Source organism: Electrona antarctica, assembly GCF_951216825.1.
Source record: "Electrona antarctica genome assembly, chromosome: 20".
Lineage (NCBI taxonomy): Eukaryota > Metazoa > Chordata > Actinopteri > Myctophiformes > Myctophidae > Electrona > Electrona antarctica.
This window is the reverse complement of record NC_136801.1, coordinates 41,313,973-41,333,010: the sequence shown is the minus strand read 5'-3', so window position 1 is coordinate 41,333,010 and position 19,038 is coordinate 41,313,973. Positions and strand designations below refer to the sequence as shown.

At 41.9% G+C, this 19,038-nt stretch overlaps 1 long non-coding RNA gene across 1 annotated transcript; it reads right to left on the bottom strand.

The window, feature by feature from the left end:
- Window positions 1–6,046: 6,046 nt before the first annotated feature.
- LOC306913446 lies at window positions 6,047–9,535 on the bottom strand. The gene is made up of 4 exons (XR_013788535.1): window positions 9,394–9,535; window positions 8,110–8,183; window positions 7,144–7,211; window positions 6,047–6,178 (listed from the first exon to the last, which is right to left on the bottom strand). It is a non-coding gene; the product is annotated as an uncharacterized lncRNA (long non-coding RNA).
- Window positions 9,536–19,038: the final 9,503 nt, after the last annotated feature.

Genomic DNA, 19,038 nt, shown 5'->3' with positions numbered 1-19,038 from the left:
TTGCAAATAAGTTTAGGGATAAGGGTTAAGGGGTGGCGATAAGATATAGCCCCCCATGCCTATTTGGGTCACACTATGACGTAAAATTTAATGTGTGTGTAGGACAGAAGTTTGTGAACATAGACTAAAAGCTGGATATAGGGAAAAACTGAAAACATGACAAAATAAAAACTCGAGGGGAGATCGTCATGGAATAGGGTTTCATACCTCTCCTCTCCTGCACATTAGAGTTTAAAATGTTGGCCCGAGCCCTTCGGGACCCGACGGGAACCTGCTGCCTTGAATAGAATTGTGTGGGTTACTGATCAGGGCAGCAACATTATGCTGGCTTTGCGTCCATACCAACGACTCGACTGCATTGACCACGTACTCAACACAGTGTTACGTCATGGACTTGACATCAAAGAGCTGGAGGCGGATGGCTGTCCTGACATGGCAGATACACTTACTGCTGCAAAGGAGTTAGTGAGGTTTGTTAAACAGAGCGGGCTCGCAGCTGACCTGACCACAACTCTCTTGCAAATGGGGGACAGCCGGTTCAGTTCAGTTTACCTCACACTGACTATAGGCCGTTTTTCAATGAGCTTCAAGCTAAACTGGAAGTGAAGGAGAGAGTGAAAGAATCGAAAAGATTTACCCGGACACACTGAGCTTTTTGATAAACTTCCTGAAGCCTTTCTACGAAGCTCAGAAGGAACTCGAGGGAGACAAGTATCCTACACTCAATCTTGTGGTGCTTTGGAACGAGAAACTCAAACGTCATTGTCGGCCCCACGTAGACGACTCAGCCCAGCAGGCCGCCGGGCAGAAAAGGCATGAAGAGTGGCTCGCTCGTGACCATAGATGACTGTCACAAAGTCGCCACATTCCTCTGGCCAAAATGTAATCGGTTAAGAATGATGTCAACATCGGACAGGAGCCGTGTGTATGACCACGTCCGCGCTCTTCTCCTGAACATGCCTGCAGAAGCAGCACCAGTCCCATATGGAGACACTGATGGAGATAAGAGGAGGCTGGGGAGCCAGGGACACCACCTCCGGAGGCGCAACATGCGGACGTGTTTGTCGAGTGGGAAAATGAGCACAGAGCTGGTGAGAGACAAGCTGACGAGGTGTCTCTCTATATTGCCCAGACGCCTGCCATGGCTGATGAGAGAGATGTCCTTGGCTGGTGGAGTGCCAACAAGTCAGCCTACCCCAAACTGGCAAAGTTGGCTAGATCAGTGCTTTGCATCCCGGCCAGCAGCAGTTCCAGTGAACGGGTTTTCAGCGCTGCAGGCAGAACCATCTCCGAGTGGAGGACAGCGTTGAATTCGTCAACGGTGGAGTCCATCCTTTTCCTGCACAATAACCTGTGATTTGGTGAGTAGCCCCCCGGCCCCTATAGCCTTTAATTATATATTCACTGGTATTTCAAACATTATAAACCGAGTAGCACAGACGAAAAACAGTCTAAGTCCAAGTTTCATTCTGACCCCTCCACGAAAAGGCCTCGTTGTCCTGAATCTATCATTTATACATTATGGATCAATAGTGTGGACTTAGACTGTTTTTCGTCTGTGGTATTCAATGTAGGCTTTATTTATTTATTTATTTATTTGACAGGGACAAAGCTCATTAATCAACATGTCAGTTTTCACCTCAATGTAAATGGGCCAGAGTTAGCCAAACGCTAAATTTCATCTGTAGTCCCTGAGCAGGCTCTTAAAAAATGCTACCTTTACAGCTTCAGTAACAGGCAGTGTGACAGACTGTTGCTGACGTGTAATATGAGGACGTTTGCCGAGTCGGCCACGTACGTGGCTCAGAATGTGGTATTTGCATATCGTCTTTGTCGGGTGGAAAAACCTCACAAGTCCAAAAGACGTTACTTATCAGGGTTCAAATTCGAAGATAGCAACAGTTCGAAACGCGTCACAAATTGAACTTGTGGATCTGCTACTTTTGATGCTTTCGTTTCGTGTGACACTGTGGTATGATCAAGTATAGGTCAATCATTCACTAAATGTATTATAATTATGGAGATGAGAGGTTTCGAACGGATTTTGCATATTCATTAGCGTTATGAATCCAAGAATGAGTGTAGATGTGGGAACACATGCAGCCGCAACATGCCTGAGGCTCTCAGCTGTCCTCACCCTGCATGTGTGTCAACAACACAATCCAAGGTTATTGCTTTTTTTTCCATCAGTTTGTATTCAACTTGTTGGACTTTTTGTCTTCAAGTTTTTAGTTTAGTTTTTTGATTGGATTTTCCAGAAGAGTTGTTATTGCTATAGTTTCGTTTTTGTTTTTTTTAACAATCGAAATTACATTTAATTAATTGAAATTATAAACCTTTTCTTTAAAGGTACATGGCAGGACTGCATTTCTAAATGTGAAAGTAGCTAGGACTTTACAAAATAATCTATGACTCGCTCGATCATATGACAAGGGGAAAAAAAAAGGTTTCAATTTCAGTTGGACCCTGCACCAAACGGTAACAAGACAACTCACCCCTTTTGCCACTTTTGGTGAGTTGTCAGGACAACTCACCCCGAACGTCCGGACAACTCACCAGGGGTGAGATGTCTTCACTTTCGGGGGTGAGATGTCTTCACTTTCGGCCACTTTCGGGGTGAGTTGTCTTCACTTTCGGGGTGAGTTGTCTGACTGAATATGTAGCCTTTGAGCTCTTTTATATACTTTACTGAACTAATGGTGACATAGTTCCTATTGGATATTGAAGTAGTCTATTTTCAGAACTTTGCAACAACAACAATTTCTACAATCACAATATAGGCTACAGATGTAAATATATTTATGACACAGTAAAATGTCGAAAATGAGTGCTATTCCCCTTTAAGTATGTCAAGGTAAAATTCATACATTTAATAAACCTTACAAATACAAACATTATTGTTTGTATGTAGGCTACCCATATGATTAGATGAATGTGCAACATTGTTTCCATCTTCCAAGCATATTCCTGCCAAAATGGAGATCTTAAATTGTTGAAAATGTCTTTAAACCTCTGATTCCACTCATTTCCTTGTATAATCTGAATGATTTCCCCCCCCCCCCCCCCTATTATTAGCCGTGACTGCGCACGTCTGTAGGAACCGATAGTTAGATCCGAAATTGCATTAGGCCTATACTGTAATGGGTGCCACGGAAAGTAAAGACAACTCACCCCGCAATGTCAGAAAGTGAAGACAACTCACCGGGGTGAGTTGTCTGGACTTTCGGGGTGAGCTGTCCGTACTTTCTCGCCCAACTCGCCCCAGCGGAAAGTACAGACAACTCACCCCGACATGTCAGAAAGTGAAGACAACTCACCGGGGTGAGTTGTCCAGTATTCCACCAAACGGGCTTTCCGCAAGAGATCAAAGGGGTGGGTAGTGAAGGCTGCATCCCATTCGACCGTTATCTCTCTATTGAATAGGCGAAATCATCCGTTATCAGCACCTTCGAATAGGGCCAATATGGCCATACTGGCATACTCACTGTTTCAGTATGTCATTATCACCCATTGTCATTATCACTGATGTCCTGACGGAGGCGCGCCGTGTCTGGTGGCCTTGAGACACGATCCGAAGGTGAAGTGGACCACTGTAGCACCCAACACCCAACACCCAACAAGATTTGTTATAATCTGAGTGGAGGGGGACAATTTCAAACTATGCCTGTGTCGCTGTGTGGCCTTATTCCTTTTCCTTTTTTAACAATGTTTAAAATAAAACACATTCACTGAAATAGTCAAAGACGTATTAATTGTGGTCCTTGCATGGTCTTGTATAAAAAAGTCATGATTCATTTTAACAGCCTAAATCTATCTAGAAACAATGATTTGACCCTTTTCATAAACAACGTGCAGTATAGCAGCAACATATTCCAATTGTCTCCACCGTATCTAATAGAACATGCAGCCATATTTGTAACTTCTGCAGGCACAGTTCTGCAATGCTGGCTCGGGTATTATGCATGCTCACCAACACTTTTACTCAGGGGCCTATAGGCTGTGAGTGTAAAGTAACACCAACCTTGACATCAAATCAAATATATTTTAATTGTAGCCTATATGTCTATACATTTACAAAAACAATAGATGTACTATCATGCAATTCAAAGTGCATGTAGTCGGTCAAGAACGACTTGCAGGCTTTCTGCACAGAGCGGCAACAGGAGACATGCTGTGGCGAAGAAATGGTGAAAACACTGGAAATAACTGGGATGGAAGATATGTGTGTATCAGGGGGTTGACACTAGACCTGTACTTGCCATTCGGGCAAGTACAGGTCATGTTCTACTTACCCTCAGGTCATGGCCAGTACTTGCTCCCAAAAAATATCTTAACATTTGAATTACCGTTCATTTTTTACTTTCTACTTGCATGCTTGAAACATTTTGTCACAGGAATACAGTAAACAATCAAGTCATGCCACACAGATGCAAATACTAGCATTGTATTAAATGCCACAGACGGGAAACAGTCTAAGTCCACACTATTGAGCCATAATGTATAAATGATAGATAAGGGTTCAGGACAACGAGGCCTTTTCGTTGAGAGGTCAGAATGAAATTTGGACTTAGACTGTTTTTCGTCTGTGGTACTCAAAAATATGAACATGAGGTAGGTCTCTTCATATAGTGCATTGAGAACATTGTGCTTAATACAGTGAGGTAGTGGGTTCCGGTTCTATCCCCGTAAACTAGAACAATACATTTTACATCACTTTGGATAGCACTTTGACACTGAGCAGTTAGTCATTTTGATATTGCATTATTTGAACAGACTGAAGGTGCTTATTGTTACAGTAGCATAACTGCAACAGTTCCCTTTCCCAGAAGGTGGCATGAACATTTCCTGTTTGGAGTCAGTTTCCCATAACTTTGATAATTATGCACAGAGCCTATTCTCTGGTCATCGTCGTCCTCCTCCTTTTTTCACCCAGTGTCAATTATCTAATGACATCATGCTTCCTTCTATGCATGAGGAGTCCAAGCTGCTTCTTTTCACCTGAAAGGGGAGAGTTTCCCCGGACAGACGCGTGGAAGGAACACGTTCCTTTCCCCAAACTCCACACAGAAAGGCCCTTTCGCCAACCCCACCTCAGGTATGGGCACTGATGATGCGGAGGAGAGAACACGCCCACAGCAGGAATTGAACCCAGGACCTTCTAGCTGTGAGGTGACAGCACTACCGACTGTGCCACCGTACGCCTTACTGTAAATCACTGGATAAAGTGTGTCTAAATGCCTGTACATGTAAATTGTAAAGTGACTTACAACAAGCTCGATACTCAAAAACAAGAACACATTACTTGTTACTCATTTCAAAACTCCCATGCCAAAAGTACTGCCAACACTACTCATTACTTTACTTTTCCGTAAAGTAATGATAATAGAACAACCACAGGAAAAAAAACAATGATAATAAAGCCAAATAAATATCACAACCTCTGCAGTTAAAGAACGAGTGATTAATTATATCGGTCATAACCTGAACCGACCAACACCACCACACTATCACAAAACGAACGTAAACAACACGGAAATCACATTTTCCACCAAGGCTCCTGAAAAAAATTACTTTACTTAGCCTACTTTTGGGAATACTGATACTGCACTGCTTTTTCCATTTCATTTTTAAATATTTTTTTCTGGAAAGGCTGCTCTCCATGACTCTACGTTGTCCAAAACATCTAAAATAATTGTAATAAATGAAAAAAGTAAAGGAAAAAGCACAGCCCCCTCATGTATTAGGACAATATCAGTCAACAGTGTTTGCGATGAGTCTATCATGGTTAAAATGGAGTTTGAAGTTACAATGGGTTTGTATAGAAAGGGGGCGGGGCAGCTAAAATTAATATCAAATATTTAATGGAGCAACTTACAAACTGTCTGTGGTGTTCACATAAGCCCGAGTAGACGATGAAATGACCAAAAGTGTTTTTGAAAGTGAAATATCCCTATAAGTTTTGGGTCTGAGAGGCTAAATCTCATCAAATGGTGGTCCGTACGTGGCTCAAATGCTGCATGAATAAATAATGGGCCTTGATATGAAAAAGGGTTGAAAACCACTGCTTTATTGTATTTTTATTTCATGTATAGCATGTTGTGATCCTGCCATCGTGATTCCTTCTTCTCGTGACGTCTCATGAGTCCCCCTCCTTCTCCCGGCTGGACTCTTTGACCACCTGGTGAGGAACCAACAGGTGCAATCACTTTACAGTTAGACTTTATAGCAGTGGTTCCCAAAGTGGGGTCCAGGGACCCCCAGGGGTCCTTGAGGGAGTTGCAGGGGGTACCCAGCTAAATTATAGTTTGGAAACAAATGGACCCTTATGGGTCTGTAACTCTGAGAGGGCCCCTTTTCCACCGGTTGGTTCCCAATGGGAACCGGTTCAGTTCTTTTTGGTTCTTAGTCCATGAGCCAGAGCTCCAAAATTGGAACGTTAATTATGAATTGAGTGGGCATAGCATACCTATATTAGATTATCACCATGAAATTTCCCCAATTGAGTACTTACACGAAGACAATGATTTATTGTATTACACATTTTGAAATATGCAAATGCGGCATTATGTAGGAAAATATGCAAAATAATCGAACATATGAAAAAGCTACTACTGTGGAAGGGTTATCATGTATTCATTTACTTGTATTGATCCTATAAACAGTGTAGGCCTACTATATGTCTAGTTTTCAAACCAATTTTGGAGCTCTGGCTCATGGACTAGGAAGCAAAAAGAACTGAATCGGTTCCCATTGGGAACCAACCGGTGGAAAAGGGGTACGAGAGTGTACAAATGGAACAAAATGGACCCGTTCCATTTGTACACTCAGTTAAATTAACATTGATTTTACAATATAAATTGGGGGTCTCAGAGATAGAAATGTCATTAAATGGGGGTCCGTAGGCTAATGCATGTCAAACTGGGGGGGGGGGGGGTCCTTGAAATGAAACGGGTTGAGGATCTCTGCTAGGGCCGTAAAAATCTTCTTATGGAGGCGTCCCTGGCATATCTCTTCAAACGGGGGTCCGCGGGCTAATTAGTGTCAATTTGGGGGTCCTTGACTGCATGAAAACGTCTGGGAACCACTGCTTTATAGAACAGGGGTCTTCAACCAAGGACCCCTCCTCAAAAGTCACAACTTTACCTCTCCATCACACTTCTCCATGGGCTTCATCATCTCATTGTTCTTGGTGTCGTTGGTCTTTCTATAGTCTGAAGGGGTACAAAAGGAAGTGGCGTACAGTTTTGGTCCAATCAGATCGTTTTTCACAGCAGTGATTCGGTCGGTGTAGGCATACCTACCGGATCTTCTTTCTACACAAATTAGTCAAAACAAGACAAAGTTGACATTTTTTATTAAAAATAAAACCGTATGAGTTTTCCTGGTGTCATAAACTGTCAGAATCAGCTTTTGTTGCGTTGGTTCATGTGCTAAAAGACTGACTTTGAGAGCTGTTTCCCTGTTACAATGGAAGTCAATGAGCGACTTTTTTTATTTCTCAAATTTCTTATAAACAACACAACGGTGCGAAATAACTCATGGAATGGACTAGTTTGCCCATAATAAGGTAAGAAAACAACCCAAACCTCTAAACAAGTGGTCTTACCCTTTAAGGTCTGCTGGAAATGGTCAGTAATTTTCACCTTCATCACTGGCTTCAAAAGGCAAAGCTTAGATTTTAATGTTGTTTTCTAATAATGTGTGATTTTCATTTACCTTTATTTAAATCAGGGAAGACCAGAATAAACAACAACAAATGAAAACAACAACCCAATGCTCTGGATTAAGAGCGTCTGCTAAATGCCTAAATTGTATGTAATGCAAATACACAGGTGCTATACAAAGCAGGTATAGTCCTTGTAATGCATTCCTCAAGCAGTGCCTTAAGACTTAAATGTCTATAGTGACGTTTATCCAGTTTCAGAGTCCTGGAGTTTGTTCCATTTGTCCGAGGAATAAAAGATGAAAGCAAGTCCTTCCTTGTCCACTATTCATTCATGGAGTGTCAAAGTGTGTAATGTGTGTGAACGTGTTAGATATCCTGTGGTTTTTGGCTTTAAAAACAAAGTGTGTGATGACGACGATGATGCAGAAAGAGAGTCAGTTTACCCGGTTGGTCACCATGATGCTCCCCCGTGTTGTTGCTCGTGCCAGAGTCTTGCGTATCGACTGAATAGGATTGCCTGGAGAAACAAATGGGTTGGGTGTTTTTATTAAATGTGTCTCAACCCTTTCAGGCCGTGACCCCCCCGACATTTTGAACTGGGGAGTGGGGACCACCCACCCCGATAATCACTTGGAATAGGAGTTGAGAAATTCAATTTAGTTTGACTCGGTTTAGTTCAGATCTACAAGGTCGTGAGTTGTTGTGAGCTTGTAAGTCGGCTATTTTCCCCTTTCTTATATTAGGCTATTTGACAATTTGGCCAATGTTTGACATCTAAGTAAAACATCGGCCACAAAGTGAGTTTAACGTTGTTTAATACAAGCAGATTGCAAACGCAAATTGGATGAATGTCAATGGAGGGTATTGCAACTCCAGATTCATCCCATTATTATAAAAAAAATCTAGAGTTGCAAATTGCAGCTAGGTTCCAACCTGCTTTGCTGCATTCCATGGGAAGCAGGCTGGAACCTAGCCGCAATTTGCAACTCTAGATTGTTTTATAATGGGATGAATCTAGAGTTGCAATACCCTCCATTGACTCCCTATACTATATCCAAATTGCGTTTGTGATCTGCTTGTATTAAACAACGTTAAACTCACCAACATTGCAGCTGTAGTCCAAGCTTGAATTATCCTCTTTCAATCTGCCGAGCTTGTTTTTCATAAAAATCCACCGTAGACATGTTATGAGCTACTTTCTGTCAAGAAATTCTAAGCATGCAATTATTTTTGATTTGAAGTGTTGCAGTTTTGAAGCACTCTTTTTTATTAACAGGTCGCGCTGCTGCCTCCCGCATTATGTACAAATTCGAAACAGGTGGTACACAGGGCCGTTCAGTGACTTATGAAGAGTGCTTCCAAACTCCAGCACTAAAAAGAATCACCTGCACAGAATTTCTTGACAGAAAGTAGGGAGTCAATGGAGGGTATTGCAACTCTAGATTCATCCCATTATTTAAAAAATCGAGAGTTGCAAATTGCGGCTAGCTGGAACCCTGGCTAAATACCGGTAGCCTGTGTGTTTTTCCTTATTACTATGGGAGTGCAATCATCCAATCCACTAAGCAAATCGTACACCCCGCTCAAAGATGGTCTTTTTTTTGGTGGTTCAAATCAGTTTAGTAACTAGAGTTCAAAAACAACATAAAAGCCATAAAACAATTAAACATTCAAAACCTAACTTAAACATGACAATTAAACAGATCTTAGGTAAATGGAATACAAACTTTTGGCCCATTATTTTAAGCAGGGTGTTAAAAGCCTCTTTCTGCTGCAAACATTCTCCTCTCACTCTGAGCAGACAGGTGAAAATCAAACTAATCATGGAAACCTCACTCTGAGCGGACAGGTGAAAATCAAACTAATCATCGAAACCTCACTCTGAGCAGGCATGGAAACCCTTTCAAAATAAAAGCACCTCGCATGTTACATAAAACCCATAACAACATAAAAGCACAGTGCTCAGGGGTCATTTACAACGGGTAAATACCATCCATTTGCAATGTTGGCAAATGTTTTGGGGGGTGCTTCCTCTTCAAAATACGAGCCACTTGTAATTATGTAATATTCCTAGTTTTATTTTTAAGTCTACGTTGACAATGTTTACGAAATTACGTCATTGTAGTCGTTCAGTTCAGACCCAGCCCGACTTGCCAGAATATCAACCCTGTTTGATATGATAAAAATCGGGGTAAAAATGTGATAAACTATACCACGACTGAATGCAGGAGCGCGCCGTGACTCATCTCGACTTTATTACGACTTGACTGTGACCACGTCGTTTGAAAAGTCAGTAGGTGTAAACCCTGGTTAAGAGTTATCTCTAAATACCTAGAACGTTTCCCCTCGTGCTCTTGCTTACAGTTTTATTTGCTATGTGTATGTGGATGTTAGAAGTGTGCTTATTGTAATACATACAAGTGCTTCATTAATTCTGTTCTGAAGACCGTGTTGACAGAATCAGAATCAACTTAGTTTGTTCTTCTTTTTTTGTGCAAGCAATCATTTTAGTTGTTTTCAGAAAGAGAACAGAAAAGAGGTTGGCGGGCGGACAGGTAAATGGAAAAAGAAAAACATTAAGCAAAAAAATGTCCAGTTAATTGCATTCTGGAAGCCATAGAATCAACGAGGTAAAAAAAAGGATGGATTGAATATACCTGCATGAAAAGGCAATATTATCCATTGTTTTAAGAAGAAAAAGATCGGAACATGAAAACCCTCGAATATAGATTTTCCTATGTCAGAAACAGAGCCTATAAGGCTTCAAATGATGCTGAACTGTTGGGTGAAATATTCTAACTTCAACCTTCTGCCAAATCCAATGTGTGCCCTTAGCTCGGCTCTATGTAAAGAAGGATGTATCGAGCCTGGATTAGTAGGAAATAATTCAAGACATGGCTCTGCTAGGATTCCACCCTGAGCCTGGAAGACCATACTGTAGCTTCGGGGACAAAACCATCTTATGTCTGGGCACAGAGATATTGTATGTCAGGGGTGCCCACACCTTAAAATGACCAGCCCAACATGATCTACCCACCCCGAATAAAAATAAATAAATAAAAACTGAGGGAGGTTTGGAATAGCAGCACACTTAAACACACTTAGAAAATGAAATAGTGGGGAAAAAAGCCTTGCCCCCATTCTGTTTGGAAGTGGTAGGTTTTCAGGTTCTTCTGGAAAACAAAGCATTTCCCTACATTTAGAATGAAATGAAATGAAATGATTACTATATTTACCCAGGGTATCTGGGCTAAGCTCAAGAACTTGTTTCCAGCCATGCCCTGCTCATAGAACACATTTCATCGTAGTGGTTCAATGCCTTGTTCAAGGGCACTTCAGCGGTGGTAATTTTAACGTGTCGGACCGCTGATTCGAACTGGCGACCTTCCGGCCACCGCTGCCACAAAGCCGTGAAGGGAGCCAACAGGCCCTTCTTGTCAATCAATCAAGTCACCTTAAGTGGCAGATGTCAAAAAGAGGGGTTCAACTTTTGTTTTTGTATTTTAATTATAATTATTTTGGGGCATGTCATGTGGTCTACCTGCACAGCCTTTGTGATCTACTGGTAGATCACAATCTACCTTTTGGGCACCTCTGCTGTATGTAGTTAATAAAGTTATATTTTCACAGTGGTGGAAAAAGTACTCACATTGTTTTTACTTTAAGTAAACGTATCAATACTGCAATATAGAAATACTTGAGTTAAAAATGTACTTAAAGTACCAAAAGTAAACGTAATGCAGAATGTCCCATTTCAAGTTTGTATAAATAATCTTTGAAAAATAGCAGACCTATACAAGCTCAATATATAGCAGATCTATGAGCTTGTAGATCGGCTATTTTCAAATGGCCGAAATTAAGCCATTATGTTTTGTAATAATAATTAACATCTACAAAGTAACTAGTAACTAACATTTTCAAATAATTGTAGCGGAGTAAAAGTACAATATTTGGATCCAAGATGGAGTAGAAGTAAAAGTACTGCACTTTGAAAATACTTGTCTCCAGTATAGTACAGTCATGTACCTCTATGTTTTGTAATAATAATCAAAATCTACAAGTAACTAGTAACTTTTCACAATGGCTGTCCATACATGTAGATGGCAGCAGGTTTCATGAAGAGCTGTCTACTATTTGCCCACTAGAGGCCGCCCTACACCCAACCAGACCAGGTGGTTTGAACTGACTGACATATTGCTCTCCTATCCTAGAGTCAAGTGCTGCTTTGCTAGGAGGACCACAATGGAAACAAACCCTTAGGGATTTTTCGCGTTACTCTTTTAGCGCCACTGTATAATCGCACCACTTCATTGTTGTTAATAAAGTATTCAATCAATCAATGCTCTCACCATTGGTGCAGAAAGTTGTTCAGCGTTCAGTGGTGAAACGGCGCCATACAGCCTGATCTGCTTGTGAAATAGCAATATTTACCAGTAAGACGCCATAAAGGGCGAGGTCGTGTGCACGCATTCGCCTCGTTGACGGCAGACTGCTGGGCGAGCGCTGGCGCTTTGGCATGGGGGGGTCAGATCAACATGGAATGAATTATGTACTGGCCATATAAGGAGCATGTCTTGAGTTAGCTCTGGTCCATAGCCTTCTACAGCTTCTACGATTCTGCCCTGCAGGCAGAATCGTAGAAGCTGTAGAAAGCTATGGACCAGAGGTAGTCTTGAGTGTACAGTGTATCTGAAATGCGTGGATCTTCGGGGAAGTACCTTGAAGTACCGTGAAGTACCTTCATTATTTTAATTTGTGATGTGAATATACAGTAGCCGTAGGCCTACGCCATATCAATGCTTGTGCCCACATCAACAACATGATGTGGGCATCATTCATCATGTGATGTCCTGATTTAATTGACTTTATTATACCTCAGTCATTTTGTGAAGCAATTGTTTAACTGCTACAAAACAAATGCTGAGTTTATAGTTATTGAACAGTGACTGTGTTCAATAACTTACTTTGTTACAAAAAAGTTCAAAGAAAGTGAAGTGATACAGTTTGCACTTGTTGCATTACAGTTGCACTTTATTGTTTGGTTGTACAGCAGTCTGTTTGGGTGTTGCTAGACATGTATGCAGAGTTAAATTAAATTATTTTACTGTGTTGCTAATCAGGGACGTGCAGATAGTATTAGAGGGGCAGGGGCTGAAATCCCGTTAGGAGGGCACCTTTGGACAAAACGAGCGAAAATAGCTGATCTACAAGCTCACAATGCGTCGCGCTGCGACGCGTTGTGAGCTTGTAGATCAGCTATTTTCGGGACGCAACCCGGCACTCTTTTAGCTAGTGGAGATGCGGTGTACCGACATGGATTTCTAAACAAATTTGTTCAACGCAAAAAAACACTGTTCCAGTTCAGGAGACTTCGGGGGAAAAAGCAATTCTCCTGAATGTCTTTTGATGAATTTTGATGAATTGAACAAGGTGGACCCTCTTGTAAACAAGTGTATTGCTTAATTGGGTTGTCCACTCACAGTTAACAGTTTTTGTATTGAGTTTGTGCTTGAAATGTACTGTAATTCTGCAAACTGTTAATAAATATTTCAATCAATCAATCAATCAATGCTGCCTTCCGGCATGGCATGGATAGGAGCGGCATTTACATTTCTTTCACCGTGGTAAATGCTGCATTCGTGGTCTGGAGAGGGCAGTTGTTTTACAGACGGGTACAAGGGCATGGGCCTTTGATGTCTATGTGTGCACGTCCCTGACAGTGACTGTGTTCAGGACTTTGTTAGAAAAAAAAGTTCAAAGAAAGTAAAGTGATACAGTTTGCACTTGTTGCATTACAGTTGCACTTTATTGTTTGGTTGTACAGCAGTCTGTTTGGGTGTTGCTAGACATGTATGCAGAGTTAAATTCAATTATTTTAGGCCTAGCTGTGTTGCTAGCCTGCTCAGCTCTAATTGGCAATAAATGCAGATTGTAGATACTGGGTTAAAAAGCTGAATTGAAGGTACTTATGCTTCGGGCAATGCATAAGTACCTTCATTATTTTAATTCATGATGTGAATGACTGTACAGTAGCCATGCCCTTGTTGTAGCCTAGGCCATACTTGTAAGCCCCTCAATATGATGTGCGTGGGCATGTCATTCATCATGTGATGTCCTGATTTGACTTATTTAGAACTATACTATTATAATAAGAATTCAAAATTTAGATTTTGTTTGAATTTGATTAGATAGCCTATATTTGTAACTGAAGCTGAATAAACAGGATGGGGGATACCTTGTAAAAGAGACGGTCACGGCCACACAGCCAACTCAAGGTACGGCCACGGAGCAACAAAGAGACGGTCACGGCCACACAGCCAACTCAAGGTACGGCCACGGAGCCGACTTGGGGACCCAACGCAGCTCCTCCAAGGAAAACAAACAAATGAACGGAGCTGAACGTGAATCCCCCCCACCGCCCACCCCTTTTTTTCCCTCACTGTATATGTTTCTTTTCCCTTTTTACCTCCTTTAAGATGAATTCCTGTTCTGTCCTTTGTCTATACAGAAGTGTCTATTTGTACGTCTCTAAATGTTTTTGATTAATTGAACATGGTGGACCCTATTGGAAACAAGTGTAATGCTTAATTGGGTCGTCCACTCACAGTTAACAGCCTTTGTATTGAGTTTGTGCTTGAAATGTACTGTAATTCTGCAAACTGTTAATACATTTTTCGATCAATCGATCAATCAATCAATCAATCAATTGAACTGTACTTCCCTGTGCTTTTTTTTCTCTGCAAACTGTTCATAAAGTATTCAATCAAAACGATGAGTAGAACATACTTATTCTATACTGCAGGAAGTAGCCTACAGAAGAAAGGAGGGAATGGAAAGAGCTGGATTATCTGGAGTAAGAATAAAGGGGATTTATTGTATTTGCTGCATAGTATTACGGTATACCATGGCTCCCCCTATTGGCCGTTTAAGGTACGTACACTCCAGCGCCAGTGCGCATGTGCACAACCCGTATGGAGGCAGCTGCTGCTAAAATCCACAGAAGAACAATGAGAAGAAGTTTGTTAAAACAACATGGCGTCTGACTGTTGACATTTAATATACAAAGAAAACTTAAACGTGCATGTCGTTTCAAAACAGTGTTGTCGTTAAGCAGCAGGAGGACGTTTGTTAGCAGTTCAACCACTGAAACACAGCAGGTAAGATTAACTGATTCACGTTGTGTTTTATCCGTTTAGTCTTATATTTGACACATCTTTTAAGACAATTAAAAAAAGAAAAGAAAAAAAAAGACAACGTAAAATACTTCAATAGACCCAAATAGTAATGTAGAGGACTCCGAAATGAATAGACACGACACCGAAAAATGAAGGAAAGATAATTGTATTGATTCTCAGTCAAATAATGTTGTAAAGATTCAGAGTTACATATAAGCCAGAAAATCCCATTCTCTGAATAATGTCTCTATAGCACTGTAACATTGCTTTTAAGATGAAGGTGGCGCCACAGTTGTTGTGATTGGTTTTGATTGATTGATTGATTGATTTATTAACAGTTTGCAGAATTACAGTACATTTCAAGTACAACTCAATACAACAACTGTTAACTCTGAGTGGACGACACCATAAAGCATTACACTTGTTTACAATAGGGCCCACCATTTTCAATTCATCAAAACAATTAGAGACGTATGAATATACGGATTTAGCGATGACCGATCCAGAGGCTGGCCGAATCCTATTGGCCAGTCAAGGGATGATGTGCTCAAATCGACATGTAAATGATATGAAACGATGATATGAAACCTGTGCCCCTCAGGGCACAGGTCTCCACCAGGGCAGGTTAGGTTGTGGCCTCCTGGTGGCGCTATAATAGGCCAATGTGAAAAGGGTGCCTATTTCTTCTTATGCCTTGGATGGCAATTGGATGATTTGAGGCATTTTGTTCAAAAAATGTGTTTTGCAAAAATCCACCTGTTTGTGGCGCTATAACAGGCCAATGTGAAAAGGTGGGATATATTCCTCAGCCTAGTAGGAACGTCTGTGAAAGATTTGAGGCTTTTTGTTCAAATCGGGCCAATCCTGCAAATTTTGAAAGCCACTGTTAGCCAATCAGGATGGAATATGCAATATCGGACAGATCTGTCTTGATCACATGACTATAGAGATACTGTGTAACGATTTGCGGGATTTCTGGACAACATATGGAGGAGTAATATCAAAAAATTTGTTTTACAAAAGTCGGCCTCCTGGTGGCGCTATAACAGGCCGTTCTGGAAAATGTGGGGCAGAGGTTCATCGTTTGCATCCAGGGAGTGTGTGTGCAAAGTTTGGCATCGACCGGGATAACGGTGCCGGAGATTAGCTGGTAACGGACGGACGGAAGGACGGACGCACACACACACACGGACGGAGTGCAAAACATACTCTCTCCCCATGCCTTCGGCCTGGTGGAGACAATAAATGCTTAAAGGCCAAACTATATATTTTTTCAACCAAGGTTGCTCGAATGCCCCCGCCTCATGTCAAAAACAGCTAAAATCCCTAAAACGAACGAAAGCAGCAAATGAAAAAAAAAAACAACACTCATCTTTAACTTTCTCTAATAACAACCTAAAACATGAACCTTGGTTGAAAAAAACTAAAGTTGTCCTTTAAACATGTAGCTAGATGTAATGTCCACAGAAGTGAACCTTTCAAGCCTGTTTTCTTTCTCTGCAAGATATTATGATTATATAAGCCATATCTCCAAAACTGGTAGGTCAAACTGAACAACCAATATGTCAATTTGAAGCTGTGATTCCCTGCTTTCACATGACATGTAAAAAAATAAATAAAAAAAAATCAATGACTTATAGCCTTGGTCAGAAATGGTCACAGGAGACAAATCTTTGGACAGATCAAATATGGTGTGGCACGTTGTCATGACTATAGGACAAACGTGCAATGCTAATCTAAATCGCATTGGCCGAATGCATCATGACACCGCAGTCTCATTGGCCGAATGCACCATGACACCACAGTCTGATTGGCCGAATGCACCATGACACCACAGTCTCATTGGCCCGAATGCGGATCATGACCCTACAGTGGTCACTCACGACCACCACACCCCTCAATCCCTCCAAACAACTTATATGGGATAATGGCGTCTGTGTCGCCTCTCTTTCTTTTTTTCATTCTACCAAACAATGCACTGTACTCGCTGTGAAGCCTGCTCTCCAATTCAAACACGTTCATCTTCTCCATGAAACCACTTGCTCTTAATGCTACATCCTTATGCTTTGACAGACGGGCTCCGGAAACACGGCCGCCGGTTTTACCGTCGCAACAGTAGGCGGTCCAGAAATAACTGGGCACGTTCAGTCCTTCTGCCACCGTCTGTGTTCCCCTTTTTATCGGCAGCCAGGTCGCTGACGGAACCACCCCGGTCACCGTGTACGCTTTCCCTTTGCATTTGCTTTTCATCTCTAATCGCAGTGGCTCCTCGACCTGCGTCGCCCATTCTTTGTTGTGACTGTCGAGCTGTGGCGCTGCGTTTGTGAGAATGCAGGTGGACTGTCTGCCATCTTTGCCTTCTCCGTAACATAACGGGTACAGGTGGCCTCTGGTGTAATCCTCGTTACCACGGCTGCCGTCCTTAGTATGTGCTGCATAGTCTTTATCCAGAGCCTGGTGATCGTGCAGCTGAAAAGTGGCGTGATCACAGTTTGTCAACCAATTTGAACATTGTATATTGTTTACATAGCCTAACTTTATATACTGTCAAATATCACATGCCACTGTCGGGTGGAAACCTCGTAAGTCCAAAACATTAGGAAATGAAAAAAACGAAACAATAATAATAGCAGCTGTTCAATATTTATGAAAACCCACAGACACTACTCTAGTCTAGACCACCTGGTAAACCTATTTTGTACAGTACATTTACTACTTTTTTTTACATGCGAGACTCACCTCAGGTTCAGTCTTCCATTGTCTGTTCACCTTTCCTTCACTCTTAATATTGGGGTCAAAGGTGTATGCAGAGTACACGGGAATCCTGCGTCTCTTGTCATAGAGAGTGGCAAACCTGGGCGTGCCGCGAAACACCTGGCAGATGGTCGCGTAGTTGGTCGTATCCACGCCGAAGAGGATGCTGGGGATGATGCGTTGGTTCTGGGCCGCCGGGTTGGGGAAGAAGAATTGAGGACAACCTTGATTGTTGTCGGTGAAGCTGTTGACGACCCCTCCCTCAGCCGGCGTCCACAGCATCAGCAGGAGGACGGCCACCAGAGGCAGAGTCTTCATGATGAAGAGGAGGATGAAGAGTTTTCTGTGAGGAGGACACAGAGGAGACTGACTGGAGGAACTCACTGCAGGACATTAAATACTCCACACGTGACCTGGCGAATACCTGCACAGAAGAATGCCTACCCAGTACCCACACCTGACCTGATATTATGGACTTGGACATGACAGGCGTGCGTGCGTGCGTGCGTGCCAGTTTTGTTTTTGGCAGCAAATTTAGATTTTAGTTTTAGTCATAGACTAGTCTCTTGAATAGTTTTCATTTAGTTTTAGTCACATTTTAGCCACCTGGAATGTTTTAGTGTTTACTCTAGTTTTAGTCGACTAACTATCATAAGATTTTTGTCGACCAAATCTACAGTTGATTTAGTCGAACAAAATGTATTTTGGCGGGCCTTGATGGCGTCGTATAATGACTGTTTTTTCACTTGCTGAAAGTAGCTGATCTACAAGCATACAACGTGACGCAGCGCGACGTGTTGTGAGCTTGTAGATCGGCTATTTTCAACATGCAACTAATTGTAAAATGACTTATACTGGATCTCTTGTCCACTAGTCCCTTCCTAACATTTTAGTCTAGTTTTGATTTGTTGACGAAATTGTCTTAGTTTTCATTTAGTTTTTATTCCGTTTTCGCCCGTGGAAAAAGGTAGTTGACGAACATTTTGTGTCATAGTATTAGTCGACGAAAACAACACTGGTGCGTGCGTACCTGCGATGGCTGATGGTTCTGGATTGGTCTCAGGAGGAAGTGGTTCTCCAGTCCGCTGTGGATGGAAGCCGTGCACTGTGACTCGAGACTTGGCACTTCTTTCTCTGTGGCCCTCCTGCTCAGGGGTGCATATATATGTACTTGAAGGAGCAGTGTCGTCATGCCATGTCAAAAGCAGAAACACTGTAAAAAAGCACAGAATTACACAATTACACAGAATTACACAATTGCACTGCATTTGAAGATAAAGACACGCTTCCTCGTTAACTGCATGAGTCACCCTGCACCTTAAAGCCCACACCACACTGTGTGTGTGTGTGTGTGTGTGTGTGTGTGTGTGTGCGCACGTAACTGCACGTATGGGTGATTCCTGAGAAGTCTCCAATGCGCTCGCATTGGTCGCTGTTGCAAAA